This window comes from Parasteatoda tepidariorum, chromosome 2 (genome assembly GCF_043381705.1).
Source record: "Parasteatoda tepidariorum isolate YZ-2023 chromosome 2, CAS_Ptep_4.0, whole genome shotgun sequence".
Classification (NCBI taxonomy): domain Eukaryota; kingdom Metazoa; phylum Arthropoda; class Arachnida; order Araneae; family Theridiidae; genus Parasteatoda; species Parasteatoda tepidariorum.
Genome location: NC_092205.1, coordinates 34273921 through 34293286, shown reverse-complemented (window position 1 = coordinate 34293286; position 19366 = coordinate 34273921).

The following is a 19366-nucleotide window of genomic DNA, read 5'->3' as shown; positions in this document are numbered from 1 at the left end:
GAATGGTTTGCAATTTAAAATTTTTCGACTAATATTAAATAAAATAATAAAAAATATCAGATGGTTAATAATTTTTTTTTCATTTCGCTTAAAAAGTTCTTGAAATATGGAGAAATTTAGACCACTCTAAATTTGGACCACTTTCCTGACCACACTATTGCGACCATATTCCCCAGATTATGGCTACCTCCTACATTTTTGGGGTCAAAAATCCGAATCCGTCAAATAAAAAAAAGTGTATGTTGCTCAAAGAGAGTAAGTTTTTGTATCTTATTTCGTAGCTTAAAATATAGTCTGCACTTAATTAATTAGCATGTTTGAGGTCATCCCCCTCGAACCATAATAAATGAGTCATAGAACGTGAAGATCCGAACATTAGATCAAAAATTATTTTGGATGGTCCATTTTTTTTCCTAATTTTTTTTGGTGCATTGTACTTCGCGCGAACAACCGAAATACCTGGCGAGTGTCACCTAATGGTAAGCGTGCCATAAGTTCTCCATCTCTTCTATTCTATGGTAATATTCTAAGCAAGAAATTTGATTGTGTGATCAGGTCGATGCGAATTGAAGCCCAACTCTAGAGCAAAGATAATACAAAACCAAAATATTAGAACTGCAATTTATTTCGTGAATAATAAAAAAAAATAAAATTTAGAAGTAACTTAATATTTTCTCAAAAAAAAAAAAAANACAATTGACCCCGTAAGTGGGGACAATTGTAACAAGTGCGCGACTGTCAAAAATTGTTAATAACTAATATAATAACTTTTAAAATAAGGTATTTATTTTTTTTTCTCGTTGAGAAAAGTCTACTTTACTGGTCTGTCAATTAATACTAATAATATATTGGATTTTTGGTTAGTTAAAAATAGCTAAGTAAAAAATGTTACAATTGACCCCACTCTCCCCTACGTTTTTGCATCAGATTTTCTAACTTAAAATATCGTCTGCACTAATTAATTAGCATTAATAGCACTAATTAATTAGCATTAGCACTAATTAATGGTTCGAGGGGGTCACCCCCCTCGAATCATTATAAATGAGTTATAGAACGTGAAGATCCGAACATTAGATAAAAAATTATTCAGGGTGGTCCATTTTTTTCCTTATTTTTCATGGTGCACTGTACTTCGCGCGAACCACCGAAATAGGTAGCGAGTGTCACCTAATGGTAAGCGTGCCATAAGTTCTCCATCTCTTTTATTCTATGGTAATATTCTAAGCAAGAAACTTGATTGTGTGATCAAGTCGATGCGAATTGAAGCCAAGCTCTAGAGCAAAGATAATACAAACCCAAAATATCAGAACTGCAATTTATTTTGTGAATGAAAAAACATTAAAAGTAACTTAATATTTTCTCAAAAAAAAATTTAATTAGTTATATTTGTCGTTATTTAATTTTGTATGTATTATTAACAAACAAAACAAAAAGCAACAATGTGAGAAAGATAGTCATTTAAAATTTAAATCCTTCTTAATAAAAATGATAATAAATGTAATCCAAAATCAAACCACGCATAGTTTTAAATCCAAAAGATGAAATTTTTATTACAACGAAATAAAATGTTCTACAACACTCCAAGAAAAATGATTTTTCGAAGTTCCGAAAGTATTAATAGTTGTTTTAACACGATTTATTTTAATAACGGTTCCAGGAAAGGAGTTCTGAAAGAAAATATTTCGTCGCATATAATCTGCTGTAAAACTTTTAAATTTTAAAAATTCCATATTCTCGAACTTTTCAAATTAAATGGAAGCGCGTGATCTTCCCGAGAGAGGCATGAAGGTTAAAATGAAAAATTAATAAATAGAAAAAAGAGACGCGCAGCTGTTGCCATTACACGCGTTTAAAAATATCTTTCTCATGCAACGGAAACGCAGCATAAGAAGAATCTCTAAACATAATAGGCCGTTAATAAGATTCGAGATGGTGGTAAAAAATGTAATTAAAGCGGGAATAAATTGTGTTCCAGATGGAAAAGTTACTTTTTATGGATGCTTCTCGTTTGAAATGAAATGATATCCGTGGAGAAATTTATATGCTATAAAAGGATAGATTATTTCGAGAAATAATTACGTTCTCAGATGTTTTGATAATCTATTAGAATAGAAATGATTTTTCTGTAAATCAAAAGCGACCTAAATAACACATTTATTGAAAGTGTCCAATTTACTTACTGTTGAAATTATTCTGTTATTTTGGGGTTTTGATTTTGAATAAATGAGATATACATATATGGGGCTCGCTCTAAGGTTTTTAAATTATTAGTTAGTAAATTAGCCAAAAATCAAAAGTATTCGCCAATTTTCAAACGTCTTCGCCAAATGCAAATCTTAAAAAAAAATTTAAGATTACTTTTTTTTCCGTTGAAAACTAATGTACTGTAGTTTGTTTTAGGCTTATACTATTTGGACCCAGTTCTAATTGGTTATGCGGCTTATCTATTGAAAATTACTGTAATTGAATTAAAAATACTGATTTGTCTAAAAAAAATTAATTTTGACGTAATTTTGAGGATCGAGTTAAATATATATTTTTCTTTACAGTGGATAAAATCATTCGCAAATATTTTCACCTAAACACAATTTTATTCGCCAAATTTACGATTTTATCACATTTGGCGAGGTGGCGAATGCTTAACGCGGGTATTGCATATAATTTTGGTTGAAACAATATATTCATTGCAATGATGTCAGTAGGAGGTAACGAAGCAAAGCTTGTTAAATAACCTGAAGATGAAATGCATTTATAATTCAAATATAGACATTAGAAAAAAGCCAAACAAAATTATGATATTCAAAAAAGAAAAATTTATCAGTATAACTACTCGTAGGGGATAAAAAGACTTTAAAAAAAGCATTTAAAAATTTTTAACATAAGGGCACGTGCAATCATTTTCGGCAGAAAATGAAAAGCAATGATAATTTGGGTAATAATATAAACAAACTATGGCTCGTAAAAGGTTAAATAAAAACTAAAAAAAATCTTTTTAAAAAATAAATTTTAATGAAAATAAATCTTTTATCTATTATAAATAACGAAGGTTTAAACTAAGGAATGAAGTCCTTTTAAAATGAAACTCTTAACTTTTTTTTCTTCCTCTACTACGCTATTGAGACCTATATAACAATTTTCTGTGGAAAAATGATAAACGATGAAAAATATAGTAATTAAATGCAAACTATAGATTTCATAAGATTTAATTAAAAACATAATGAAAATTTGTTTTTCATTAAGCCTTAATTAAATTAAATCATTTATTGCAAATTACGAAGGTTTTAATAAAGCTACAAAATTTAATTTATTAACGGTGAAATAAAATAGTTCATTTCAATGATATTTTTACATTTATTAGTTGATAACAATAAACAAAATAATTTTATTGCTCACAAAGGTGATAATTTAGCAAAACAAATTAATAAGTGTCAAAAAGGCTTGATAGCTTCGAAGTAAGTTGAAAACCTCTTATCACTAATAATATTTAATAAAAAGTTTTAATAAAATAAGCTAATTATCCTGTAATATGCTGAATTTTTTAGTCTGATTTGTAGTAGAGCAAAAAAGGGATCTGCATTGCTGAATTATTTTGTTACGGTACTCTACTTTGTATTAACCTAAGAGAAAATATATGTATAACATTATAATGTTTCCAACGGTAATTAAAAGGTAACTTTCAAGAATTACAAACTGCATAAATATTACCGCGGTGGATCAGGTGATAGAGCGTTCATCTCCTATTGATATGACCCAGGTTCAAACCCAGGGATGACACTGTTCGATACGAGTTCTGCTCTCGGCTCGCAAAGACCACATTGCTGTAGTAAAATATCCCCAGTAGTAGTAATCTCACTGCTGTCGGGTTAATCGCGGAAGGTTTTTGTTATTTTCCTTTTTATCTAACTCAAATGTGAGTCAATTCTATTAAAAAAAAGCCCTTCACAAAGGCTAATTCGACCCAATTCTTGATCAAATATTTCCTTTGTCTTCTGGGTTGGATTCACAAATAAAAGGCTACGGAGTGGAATATCGACAGTCGTAAACTCAAAATTGGATCAAACTGCTGTACACATAGATCGTTCAGTCAGAAATATGCTTTATCAGACTATCAAAGTAGAGTTCAACAACTAGTTAACAATAAAAATAAATGCATAGAATAGTTAATTAAAGCGTAAACTACTTTGAGAACCATTTCGTTATTTCCGATTAAACTAACTATTCCGTAAATGTTTAAAAGCATTGCCTATTCATTACGCTTAAGAGAATAAATCGAACGACAATAACAAAAATTAAAAAATATGAAACAGATTTAAAGGCGCAAATAATCATTGATCTATCGATTAAAATGATAATTCTTCTTTCACCTTGTAAAAGCTAAATTAAAAAGAAAACTACGAACTAAGTATTTTTATGTTCATCTTCAAATTAATTGATTTATGTAAGTATTCAGTTGTAGTAATTACTGAAAAATCGATATCAAACTGGCACTGAATGAATTTAATCTTTAACTGGAAATTTCTTTATTTTAATTAATACAAATTTCGAATTAAAATGGAAATTATAATATCCTTTTTCTTTAATACTAATAAGGCTGCGGAATTATTTTTTGAAATTATTTTGCAGGCTTTGCATTCTATGAATTAGGTTGTTCTATTTAAATTAATTATTTCTCTTTTAATCTGTTTTAGATTACCTTTTGATTTTCCGAATATAATTAGTTTGAGTTCATGATAGTTTTAAATGCTTCAAGCATTATTTTTAGTATTCAAATATGGAAACATAAGTTTAAAAAATATTTTTAACGAAAAAGCACCAGAAATAAAATTTTTATTTCACATTCTGATACTTAAATTATAATTGTTATTGGAAAAAGTCGACATTATTTTTACTATCTGTCTGACTAATTGCGAAAGAAAGAAATAATTGTAACTCTGATTCAAGTACTTTTTCTAAATTTTGCTTTAACTTTATAAGCAAGTTTAAATTAGATTTTGTCTTTTTTATCATTGATTTATAATATTATCTTGTGAAATTTACCAAACTTATAGCTTTATAAATTGACTGAAACGCCATTAATGAGAATAATAATAAAAGGAGTAAGAGTGCATCACATATTGCAACTAAGTAATAAACCAGTTTGCGGGAGAGCATTTAAAGTGAATATAAATTTATATTACAGACTGAGGCATCAAAAAAGGGCAATGAGCAATAATACAAAGCAGCCCAAAGGGAGCAAATAAACAATTTAAATGATCGATGTTTCATTATATATTTCTAGAATTAAAATAAAAGTTTTTGAGTTACTTCAATTTGGCAGAACAATCCAACTCTAGAATAGTTAATTTATGACCCTCTTCAATCCAGTATTCAACAAAAGTTGGACCATTTTATTTTATAACCGTCGTTGAACAGCCTACCCAATTCTTGTTGGTTAGTTCTAATGCCACTTGCCACACGGGCAAGCCTGCTTGGTTAAAATGAGCAAATTTTAAGGCAGAGTGTGCGTTTCTTGTTTTTCAGTGGCGCCATCTATGGCCAANGAGCTTTGCGCCAAAGTGACGTCACTAGAGTGACGTAGGAGGATCGGCGCGGCGAGAGATACTTCATAGGAGTGAACCAGCCCTTCTATACTCTTTGGCCCTGCCCGTTTATAGGGTGGACCCATTCATACATCCATTCATTCATCTACAGATCGTAATTTTGACCTGAATCAGAGAACGATCGATCTCCAATTCACTACCCCCAGAGGTATTGATTTGTTATGAGAACGTGGAGGACTTTTGCGACTCGACAGATTTAGCGTGCATCAGTCACTTTACCACACGGGGAGTTTTCGGCCGGTGGGGTTCGAACCCACGAACTCTCGGACATGGGCCCAGCGCCTTACCGACCAGGCTATCCCGGCCATACCCAATTCTGAATTTATTATTTATGATCAGCTCCGTAGCCTTATAATTTTGACAGAATACAAGGGAACTCCTGAATCAGGCATTGAGACAAACTAGATTTCGTGGAGGACTTTTATTCAATTGACAAGCATATGCGTTAGATAGAGAGGAAAAATCATGAAAATCTCCCACGGTTAGCCCGACGGAGAAGGGTATCCTAACTTATAATTAATATACCTGTGATGATATTTTACATCAGAACTTTGGTCGGTGCGAGCAAAGAGAAGAATTCGTATCAACCAGTCACCGCTGGGATTTGAATCCAGTTCATCTCTTACGGAGGCAAACACTCTATCCCCTTAGCCATCACGGCTGAAATTCAACCATTTGAAATGTTCAAGTTTTAATCAAATACAATTTTTTAGGAAGATAAATCGATAGTTTAAAAACTAAAGCTTCACTTCGTATTCAAAGTATCCGCATTCTGCCCTCATAGTGCTTTATGTGCACAAAATATTTTTCAACATTCTAAATGACTTTTGTCTGATGTATTATGTAACGTTTTGGACCTGCGAATGTAGCTACTAGGAGGCAATGAGGTCACTTAATATATTGGTGATGCTATGCTTTAATCGTTTTAGTAAGAGACGAGAGGTAGCTTGTCGTAACTGTGACTTTTTCCGTCCTTATTTCACTTTCGACCTGCTGGTATTGGATAAGCGTATTCCTGAACAATAAATAATCAACCCAAGAAATAAGAATTACTATAATTTGTTTATTCTACTATGAGAATGCTGATAAAAAATGGTTTTAGTTAAAGGAGATGACTAAAAAAAAATCGATATTATCTTTAGTTACATGCCTTATTAATGGATACATTATAGTTTATCACTCTGGAGGATAATAATTTTCTGTCATGATTTGTTGTTTTGTGACCGTGATAACATAAGCTTTTACTGAATCAAGCGATAAGTATTTTATCTCATAATATATTAGTTTAGTAGGTACAGAAATACACGTTCAGCCGGAAAAAAAGCAGGGAAATAAATAAATGCAGAACTTGCAGCTTAGACGCCAGTTTAAATTAAAGTTTACATGGAATTTTTAAGGGAATTAAGAAATAAGTAATTTTTGTTTAGTTTATATTTAAATCAACATTTTTCAGCTTTTTGCTGGGCAGTTTTTTTAATGTTTAAGTTGAATTATAATAGTCAGGCTGTTTTTAGTTCACAGCAGATCCACGAGGCTTTGCTCGTTAACCGTTAAATAACCAAATTATTTTTTTAATAGTGTAAATATTGCATTTATAGAAAAAAGGATAATTCATTTATCTTGGAACTAAGTAGTTATATTATTTTTTTAACCTTAATACGTTAATAAAAGCACATATTCACAATCTGAAATATATATATTTTAATCGTTGTTGGTTTTTAGGGCAGCCTTGGTTAAATGTTAATTATGTTGCTCAAGAATGTGAAGTGGTACTGAAAAGTACCTTAGTACCTTAGAAAAACAATGTTAATTTAACAATTTTTTTTGGTCTTGTTGATCATTTTACTTTCAACTCCTGGGTCAAGTATTGGGAGAAATTTGCCTTCGTGGAGAACTTCTTGATGAAACTAAACAGCTATTGCGTCACATGGAGAAGAAACCAGGCTAGCCTGACGGCAAGGGGACTCTAACTCATGATCCATCTACTAATGAGGATACTTTACGCCAGCACTGTGGGTCGGGGCTAGCCGGGTGCGGAATTCACATTTACCAGCCATTCTAGAGATTCGAATCCGGTTCACCTCATTGGAAGACGAACGCTCTGAACCATCAAGGATCAAGTGCTTTTTCGAAAATAAAAGTGTGAAACTAATGCGGGAATCTAACATCTTTTAAATATTAGCATTTACACCATGAAAACAATGCGAATCTTAGTCAATAAATTTAATGTTTTGTTTAAAGATGCATTAATTTTGCTGTAAGAAACAAATATTCACTCTTCATTAATTTAGCTGTCTCTCAATGGATTCATTTTGGATGCCAAGGAATATTTTCCGGCACAGTTGGCGATTGAATCTAAACTATTGATTACTCAGGAAAGAATTTAAATTGGCGTACTTCACATCTCTTACTATTTATAAAACTTCAAAGGATTTCTCAGGTATTTCCTACAAAGAAAAATCACATCTTATAGCTTAGATCCTTCCCTATTGCAGCAACCAATCAACAAATCACGTTGCAGAAACGCCATTTAATTTAGGAACACCCCTACAAAACAATATGCACTAAAGAAAACATGTCTACACTTTCCCATGCGGTTACTCACCGAAAAATAACGATTTTCCACAAGTTTAATCGGGCTACAATCACTCCATCTAATTCCTCTTTCATCGAGGGTGGATAGATCCGCTTTTTATCTATTCCATGGAATCTCATTATTCCCTGAAAACTCAACTCAATCAAAGAACACCTCAACGCGATTACAGTTTAGATGAGGAGGGTGGCTGGGTCCTTTAATAATCGCTCCTCACTTCATTTCTTTGAGATATCCTTACTCCCGTTTTAACGAACAGTGGCGAAAACCAATTATTCTCAGTGCCACGCACCCCGATAATAAAATAATCTCGACCCAGACAACGCACGTTATCTATCTTTTCTGTTAAATCTAACCTTTTTCTTTCATGGCAAAAGGGGTTGTAGTGGGGTGTGTGGATTAGATTTGGCTGATTAGAGAGAAATAATAATTGGTCAACCCCTCCTGCACATGCTTTCTTTTGGAATGTGTTGTCATTTAAAATGTTACCTTCCTTCCCTTGTGAATTGAGCATAATCATATTGTCATACATCTCATGTGGAGGGGAAAGTATAATGAGATAAAGTTCTCGGAAAAAATTTGTTTGGCTATTTAAACCTCCAGCTGTTGGAGATAGCAATGTTAATTTGCAAGAAGAATAGCTATGATTAGTCCTAAGAGGAGTTTGAAAACTTGGCGAGTTGTGAAGTTTTTGTTGAAGATGGATGGTAGTTTTGTTTCGCAGTTGTAATGGATTGTATGCATTTCAAAGCATTGGCTCCTGATTTTTTATAGGGGCAAAAGATATTCAGAATGAGAAAAATCCTTCAAAATTCCATTCTTTAGTTTTTTAGTTATTAAAAAAAAAATCTACGTTTTAATTAGTTATATTCAACCAATCTTGTTCGAAACGAAATTTTCCTTAGAGAGTTAAGAAAAAAGTTATTTCTATATATTAATATGCAGTATAATATGCAATTCTTGTATGCAATTAATATGCAATTCTCATTGACAAAGTTGCCTTTTCACGTAATGGAATTTTTCAAATGTCCGTCCTTGAAGTTTTCAAAAAAAGATCTTTGAACATCAGCTTTTGTTTCATTGTTATGAAAATATTTTCAGGTAATCTTTGATGCATCTTGTTTAATTTCAATGGCATTTGATTAACTCCATACCTTAATTTAATTTTTAATAATTGAACAAAATATAATGAAAAATGTTTTTTGAAGAAAGTTTTGGTGAATATTTTTTTTTATCCCTCTGTTTGTTATAACTTTATACGGCTACTATAACCACTTAAATTTATTTAAATACCTTTAAACAACATATTTATACAAAAATTTAATTTAAAAAATTGAATTTTGCTCACCGGAAACTTTTTAATTGTCAACAATTAAAAACCATGATTTTAATTTTTGGTTAACTTCAAAACTAATTACTATTTTATTCTAAAACTTTGAACACAGATTATATTACATATTATATTATATTACAATATTACTATTAATGTTCTGTTAAAATTGGAAAATGATTTAATAAAAATTGCACTTTTATTGTTCTGAACGGTCACTGACCCCCTAAATAATTAGAGATTAATAAATTGATAAAGGTACGGAAAAAGTAGTAATAATTCACATCGTAGTATTTTTATTGAAGTGAACAGACATACGAAATTAATAAAAAACAAAATGCATAGCCTAATACCAATCCAATAAATACTGAAAGCACATTTGTTTTAATGTTTCCCTCTTTTTATTCACTTTTTACTTAAAATTTGAAGAGAATTATTTGAATTGTTGAATTGAAGAGTTATAAGGGTGACTTATTTGAAGCTTGATTTTTACTGTTTGAAAATACACACAAGCTATTTAATTTCGAGAATTAAATTTTTTTGATTCAAAGATGTCATAGAAACAGACAACAGAATTGAGTTTTTTATTTCTTCTTTTTGCTTCAAACTACGGCAATAGGTGCACAGTTTTAACCTAAATAATAGTAATGTTTTTCCAATTGAAGAACAAAACTCATTTCTAACTGAAACTTGCAACTTCTTGTTCAACTTTCCAGGGGAAAAAAAACTTTTTTTAATACAACGAACTAAGAAGAAAAATTCAGAATGTGTACTTGTAAAGAACGTTTCTTTCTAAATTAATAGCTGTTCTTTTAAAAGAAGGGTTTTTGAGCTAGGGAAAAAAAGTATATAAATGAAGAAACTTGGGAAAAAGATAAAAGCTTCAACTCAAGCAAAAGAAACGATACAGATTTTAGGGATTATTTTTTCCCTTCAAAATCAGAGAGGCAATCATTCTGTGCGTGAATGGTTCTTATTATACAAATCGTATTACTTTTTTAAACGATTTTTGAAAGAAAAAGGAAAAAAACAAAGCTTATATAATAGACATGCATACTATTAAGTAGAAATTTCATGATACTCCTATCTTAAATAATAAATGTTAATAATTAATATTAATAATTGATATTAATAATTAATAATATTAATTAATATTATTGGATATAATATTAATTAATAATATGATTAATTAACATTATTAATTAATAATCAATAATAATAATAAATAAATAACTACAAGTAAAGGAACAAAAAAAATGTGCTCTATTAGTATGAACTATTACAGATTATTTATTATTTATATCATTTATTAATTATGTATTTATTATTGTACTATAAAATTTATTTCTTATTTTTTGAAAACTATATACGATAGAAATTGCTTATAACTAATAAAAAGCGCACTAAAATAAATTGTAAAATTAATAAGGAAAAGAGATTAAAGAGGCTAACTTACCTATAAAGACCGATCAATCCTTGGAGACTTGTGAATCGTTCCTAAAAAAAGAAATTCATTTTATTAATTTTTAATGTTAACTATTGAATTAATGAAACTGGCAAATGAGAACATGATCAGTATGTACGTAATTAGTAATAAATAAAAAAGAATGAAAAGGCAATAAAAATACTAATATTAAACCCCCCAAAAAATATATTTGTTTCAAGTTTAATTTCAGTTTTAACAGATTTGGTATTGGTAAATAAAGGAGTTTCGGAGTTATTTCATGATTTTTGTTGCATGAAAAGTGAAACTCACCGAATTATATTGTATGAAGTACATTATATTGTAAATATATTAATAAGTATAAAGTACGTTAGATTGTAAGGTAAGGTAAGGTGGTACGGTGAAATAGTAACGATGAAAATATGAAGACACGGAAAATGCTAAAAGCTAAAGGTAAGGTGGTACAGTGAAATAGTAACGATGAAAATATGAAGTTACGGAAAATGCTAAAAGCTAAAGGTAAGGTGGTACGGTGAAATGGTAAGGATGAAAATATGAAGATACGGAAAATGCTAAAAGCTAAAGGTAAGGTGGTACGGTGAAAAAGTAACGATGAAAATATGAAGATACGGAAAATGTTAAAAGCTAAAGGTAAAGTGGTACGGTGAAATAGTAACGATGAAAATATGAAGATACAGAAAATGCTAAATGCTAAAGGTAAGGTGGTACGGTGAAATAGTAACGATGAAAATATGAAGATACGGAAAATGCTGAAAGCTAAAGGTAAGGTGGTACGGTGAAATAGTAACGATGAAAATATGAAGATACGGAAAATGCTAAAAGCGCATCTTCATACGAAACGTCAATCTCTAGCAAAGCTTTTCATAAGAGCAACGCTAATTTGTGTTGCTAAATTGATTTGACGTAAAAACGGTGTTTATCTTCGTAGTACTTTCCGTATTTATTTATATTCGAAGGCAAAATAAATCATTTCCAAAATAAATATTTCGTAGCTAAAGGAATTATATCTGAAGCTTTGTTTTTCGAAACAATAAAACATGCTTCGATATTTATATTTATATCGAATTTATATAAATAAGAATTGAAAAAAAGTGTCTAAAAAAGCTATTAAATTTAATTGAAACGCTACAAATTCCAACGCGAAAAAATAAATGTCTGTCACTAAATGGAAAAAAAAACGTAATGAGTTGTTTTTTCCTTTATCGGTGTGTGAATCATATTTTTTAAAAACCAAGTTGTTATTCAAAATGAACGGAAAAATAGACTTTTTCACGTAATTTTTTGTGAAAATTTGATGGCAGAATTAAAAAATATTAAAATTACTAGAAATTCTTAATAGAATTCTAGCTAATACGTCAGTAGAAAACAGGAAGAAGAAAAAACTGCATATAAACTACCATAACTTTGTTAGAGACATTTGGATCAATATATTCCGATTTGATTTCACCTTTTAAAAATCGTCTAAGATAGCGGTAAAAGAAAAAGAAATAACTTTAGAACGTGGACATATATCTTGCATAGCGTGATATACATCCAGATTCTACTGTTCCCTCCCTATACAGCCGGATTTTAAATTCCACGTTACGGTGGACATCCGGCAGGAAAGACGAACGGACACTAACGTTACGTGTCCTACTCCCGGATAAGTGGTGAGACAGCAAATTTTTTCCCTTTTTTTCCCCTGTTCTTTCCCCACATCTTGTCTACGTGAGCTATTGAATGCTCTTCTGTAGCTGAAGCTGGGGATTTAAGGTGCTCTTCTTATACGAACCGAAGTCCAACAATGTCAGCATCTTTGCCTTTTCAAGAGGACAATTTCAGAAAAAAAAGGGGAATTTTTTTTCCCTTTTTTTCATTACCATTGTTTCAAACATACGAAAAAAATAATAAGGAAGGGAAAAAGTTGGATCGTTACTGGATCGATCCTGTACTGTGTGGGCTCCTGATTACCTTTTTTTTTCCTTGTTTGGCCGTGGGGTTTAATTTGGAGGTATCTAAAAGGTCCCTACTCTTACTCCCCCCACCACTTCAGAAGAATGGTAGCGGCCAACGCTTGGTGGAGTGCACTCTACGGTCAATTTTTTTTCTCTTCGATTTTGGTAAATCTATCGAAAGAAGTAATTCGACTTTTTGCTTTATAAGTGAATTGTTATGTTTAGTAAGTGAAACTTAAAAAAATAGCCTATCCTGGACAATTAAAAGCGATAATTTATTGTAAAATCTTCAATTAAGCTGCTTAAAAGACAACGATTTTTTAGTTCTTAAAAAATATATGGAAAAAAAAGGAAATGATCATCTTCTTTGTAAAGTAGAGAGTAATTTGAAGTACGGTATTTGAGAAAATTGGTGATTTAATGCAGATGATTTGATATCGAGTATTTTTTGAAGAGTTTGTTGATAAATATTACAGTGAAAACAATAATAACTTTAACTTATTTTAAATATTATTTTTGTTTAGTAAGTCATAAAAATATTTTGATATTTTCTTTTGGGAAAATATAAGTTAAGTTTACCAATTAAATTTAAATATTGCTTAAAAGAATGTGGATTTTTTGAGAGTTATTTTTTCGTTCTCTAAACATTGAGAATCGGAAAGCTGTTAAGAAAAAATAAGTTTTTACTTATTTTTCATCTAAAAATAAACTATGATAAAAACTATGGAACTTTAATGCAATGCTATTCTGTAAAAATTTAGTTTCCCTTTTTTTTCCTTCTTAAAGGTGCTTCGAAGTATACTTAAATTGCCTGCTATTTCCTAAGCTAAAAAAAAAAGAAAAATATGGTATAAGTATGCTCTTAAGTATATATGGCATAATTTCGCAGAACACATAAAAAAATGTTTTAAAGCTTTGTTTCGATTGATTTAAATTAGAATCAAAATTCGTGCTTTCTCAATTTGTTATTGGAGCAACTGTAAAGTAGTATTAGCCTACAGAATAGTGCCATCAAGATTTCTAGAACATATTCTGCAAATACAAGAAGGACAGTTGCTAAAGTAGCATTTAACAAAATTTGTTAAAACAGTAAAATTTTTCAAATGCTTTCCTCAATTGTTAGAAACAGGCGACAAAAGCAAATTACATCTTATCAAACTTTACTTATTTAATTAAAATATCGATTAGCATTTTAGGATTGGGATTTACAGAAGCCATTCTCCAGTTATTACAGGAGCAACTGTTAAAGTAATATTAGCCTACGGAATAGTGCCATCAGGAATTCTAGAATTCATTCTGCAAATACAACAAGGACAGTTGTTAAAGCAGTATATTTTACAGAGGGGAATAGCAGTAAACTTTATCGATCGAGCAACGAGCGGTCACTGGAGCTTCCAGCCTAATGACCATCATTAACCGCAATGATTAATACAACCCAAGTGTCGAGTCCTGGAAGTGAAAGTGATCGATTGACGATCATAGCGATTGAGTAACATCGATGACCATCGAGTAATCGATTCATCATTTCGCCAACTCTCGTGAGTATAATTATTATGATTCTCTCATTTTTTTTAATCGTCCACGCTCGGTAACCAAATTACAATAGCGGCTCCTAAATATGCTTGCTTCGGAGGACTGTAATAATCGCCAATTACACGAGAGAAAGTATCGAGGATATCATCGATGATGTAACTTAACTTGAGCGCCAGGGGGCGCTGGGTGGGGGGAAGTCATTAAAGAATATACCATGGCCACACCCTAACTGATGTAGAAGGATATTTGAATGCAGTTTTGGAATCTGATGAAGAGATCTAACTAAATATAAAAACTAACAGCTGAAAGTAAGTTTTGTTCGAAATTCACATGGTACATCATTGTGAGGTATTGCTATTTAATTTTGAAATCAATGCACTTAAATAGATTTTGGAGTTTAATATTAATGTTGAAATTGAGAGTTTGATGATTTATACCTCGAAGTTAGATTCCTGGTGAAAATTTTTAGGAACATTTGATATTCACTTTTAGATTTTCTTTTTCAAGATTCAAAAATATCCTTCATATAAGATTCCAAAAGTTACTAATTAGGATAAATCAATATAATATCACATATAGGTCTCGATTGATGCCATTTATATGTGCGGAATCGTGGTTAACATAATTATGGTTAACAGAGAGACATCGATGAGTTATTGGTCAAGGCCAATTTTCGGTTAATTATGGCTAACAGATAGACATCGATGAGTTATTGGTCAAGGCCAATTTTCGGTTAATCTCTCACTTGTGAAACATAAATATAGACGTTATTATACTGACTTTATCATAAGATGTACAGTGCACAAAGAAAAAAAAAACGGTTTATCCTGAATAACTTTTCATTTAATCATTGGAATTTCACGTTCAAGAACTTTATCTCCATGGTTCGAAGAGGTGACGTCAAATATGCTAATTACTTCGCGCAGACGATATTTTAAGTTACGAAATCAGACACAAATTCTATTTTATCTGCATAAATATATATATTTTTTTCGATGGAACCGGATTTCTGAAACCCAAATTATAGGGGGTAGCAGCAATCTGGGAAATATTGTCCCAATACTTCGATCAGGTGAGCTGTTCTGAACCTCTTAATAACAGTTTAATTTTCCCTCTTAACCTCTGAACCTCTTAATAACAGTTTAATTTTATGTAAATTGAAAAATTGTTGAACACAACTATAAAATTTATTTATCCAAAGATAATTCCAGGGAAAAAATAACTTTTAGTAAATATTCATTTTTTATTTTAAATATATTAAAAAAAACTGAATTGTAAGATAGACAATTTTAGGTCATTTTAAAGAATGCAATTTTACAGCTCAAAATTTGAAATTAAAGTATAACAGTCGAATAGTATCAGAGAAATAGAATTTTAAATGTACGACATTTTCAAAATTCGATGTCTCAGGAACTATTAGACAAGTTTTGCTCTAATTTCATATTTTGCTATGTAAAATTGCATTTTTTAAAATGGTGCAGAAAATTATATACCTTACTGCCGTCATTTTAACTTCAAATTCAATGGGTAAAAAAAGTCATACAGCTAAGTAGCTGGAATATTCACTAAGTAAATTTGAAATAATTTAGTATGTGCACTTTGCCGACCGGCTTATCAGGGAACAGGTCTTGCATCAGAAAGGTTCTTGGTTCGAATCCCGCGCAAGGCATAGATGTTCTTTCATTCTCAGTATTATCTGTGGGAGCAACGTTGGGCAACTTAATATGGAGCCCTGGAAAAGTGGTCAACAAATCTACCCTTCAGATGCCTGTATGACGTTAGTAATTTCCCAAGTGGGCATTAGAGAAAAAAGTATGTTCTGTTTAAACAAAGAGTATTATGTATCCACATAATACTCTTTGTTTAAAAAGTACATACTTTTTTTTACTAAATTTGCCGAGTACATACTAAATTGAACGTGACTTTATTTTTCCAAAAAACACGGTTTTCGAACCTGGGTCGAGTTCTATGAAGCTGGTTGGACCAAGTTTGACCTGAATTGAACGGGTTCGACCCCAGACCGAGTCTGAACAACCGGTCTCGACCTTCCGTCCAATAGCCTGGTCTCAGGAGCAAAAAGATCCCTAAATTTGACGAGACTTTATTTTTCCAAAAAAAAACACGTTTTTTTTACCTGGGTCGAGTTCTATGCAGCTGGTTGGACCGAGTTTGACCTGAATTGAGCGAGTTCGACTACGGACCGAGTCTGAACAACCGGTCTCGACCATCCGCCCAATAGCCAGGTCGCAGGAGCAAAAAGATCCCTAGTTACGTTTAGTGTTTAGGTATAGCTTGTGCAACAGAAACTTAACACAGAGTTTAAGAATTAAATTGTTAATAACATTGTTAATAATAATAAAGTAAATAATTTGTTTAATATTTGTACTCTAACATTCAGACAATCCGGTTAATAAGCCGGTAAGTGCACCATGGCACGGTATATTTTAATTTTCTTCACCCTTCCTTTGAAAAAACTTCAAATTATTCGAAACCAAAATTAAATTTTATCATTTCATTTTGAAAAAGTGAAAAAAAATCCAAATAAAAACTCCTGAAGAAAGGGAAGAAATCACCGCTGCCTGGGCGTTATTATACATCGATTTTTTTTTCTCCGTTGTAACTGTAACTTTAAACGGTCGGTGAATGACAAAGAAGAAGAAGAAGGGANTAGCATCAATCTGAGTAATAATGTCCCAATACTTTGGTCAGGAAAACTGCTCAAAGTTTGAACCCTTTAATGCTAGTTTAATTTTCCGCGAACATTGCATCGAGAAGTTTTTATGTAAATAGAAAAATTGTTGAGCACAATTATAAAATTTATTTATCCAAAGATAATTCCAGGTGAAAAATAACTTTTAGTAAATATTCATTTTTTATTTTAGTAATATTCGAAAAATTTGAATTGTAAGGTAGATAATTTTTAGGTCATTTTAAAGAATGCAATTTTACAGCTCAAAATTTAAAATTAAAGCAAAATCAGTCGAGTAGTTACAGAGAAATCGAATTTTAAATGTACGACCTCTTTAAAATTCGATTTCTCAGGAACTATTAGACCAATTTCGCTCTAACTTTATATTTTGCCATGTAAAATTACATTATTTTAAATGGTGTAGAAAATTATATACCTTACTTTACCTGTCGTCATTTTAACTTCTATTTCAGTAGGTAAAAGAAGTCATACAGCTAAGTAGCTAGAATATTCACTAAGTAAATTTTAAATAATTTAGTATCTGCACTTTGCCAACCTGTCTATGAGGAAACTGGCATTGCATCAAAAAGGTTCTGGGTTCGAATCACGGGCAAGGCATGGATGTTCTTTCATTCTCTGTACTATCTGCCCTCACTGTAGAAGCAACGTTGGGCAACCTAATATGGTGCCCTGGAAAAGTGGTCAACAAATCGGCCTGTATGACGTAAGTCATTTCCCAGGCGGGCATTGGGAATAAAGGTATGTAAGTTTTTAAACAAAGAGTATTATGTATCCACATAATACTCTTTGTTTAAAAAGTACATACTTTTTTTCACTAAATTTGCCGCGACTTTATTTTTCCAAAAAACACGTTTTTCGCTCCTGGGTCGAGTTCTATGAAGCTGGTCGGGCCGAGTTTGACCTGAATTGAACAGGTTCAACCCCGGACCGAGTCTGAACAACCGGCCTCGATCCTCCCTCCGCCCAATAGCCAGGTCGCAGGAGCAAAAAAATCCCTAGTTATGGCTAGTGTTTAGGCATAGCTTGAACAACAGAAAGTTAACACAAAGTTTAAGAATTAAATAGCAAAGCAAATAATTTGTTCAATATATGTACAATAACATTCAGACAATCCGGTTAATAAGCTGGTAAATACACCATGGCACGGTACATTTTAATTTTCTTCACCCTTCCTTTGAAAAACTTCAAATTATTCGAAACCAAAATTAAATTTTATCATTTCATTTTGAAAAAGTGAAAAAAAAATCCAAATAAAAACTCCTGAAGAAAGGGAAGAAATCACCGCTGCCTGGGCGTTATTATACATCGATTTTTTTTTCTCCGTTGTAACTGTAACTTTAAACGGTCGGCGAATGACAAAGAAGAAGAAGAGAAGTCACACTCGAAGAAATTACATCCAATTTAAAAGGCAACTTTACCTCATGGTTCGTCTCCAATTATGAGAGAGAAACATAATTTACGAGGCAGCTTTTAAAAGTTTTGCTATGCAGCATGCTCCTTACGCTTTTCCGCGTTAATGAGAACCGACCTGTGACTGATAAATGTTTTTGCTGTTCTATTTTCAGTACGAAGAAGTGGTAAAAAAATAATTCATTCCTTTCTCTTTTTTTCTCAACAATGTCAGAAAGGAAAACAAGACTGAGGATAAAAATGAGAAAATAAATAAATATAAAGGGTGAGGATCCGCTTTTTAACTTGGCTAACAACTAACTCATCACCATAATTTTGTCTTTTTACTTCGCTTTTTTTATATATAGCTTTTTATTTTAAGTTTTTTACCCCACTCTTTTTGAATTTTCGTTTATTTTTTATTAACAGCGCGTTTTATTTGAACCACCAAGCAGTGCTTACATAATTTACAGTAAAGTGATCTGTCTTTTTGATTAAGATTTTACTTCAAAATATTTTAACAAGAAAGTTCCATAACATGCATAAATTTTGCACCCATTGATTTCAATCATTAGAAATATTTAAAAGACAAAAGGAAAAATGATGTTTGGTACGAAATTTTCGGTTCAAAAATAGAAATATTTACAGAATGAAAAGAGTATATATATGCAAATAATAATAGTAAAATAATATAAAATAGAAAACTATTAATGGGAAAAAGCAAAAGTCTTCCTCAGGACACATCTTTTGCCATAATTTAATGCGATATTTGTGAATAAAGAATAATTATCCTAAAATAAGATAATTATATA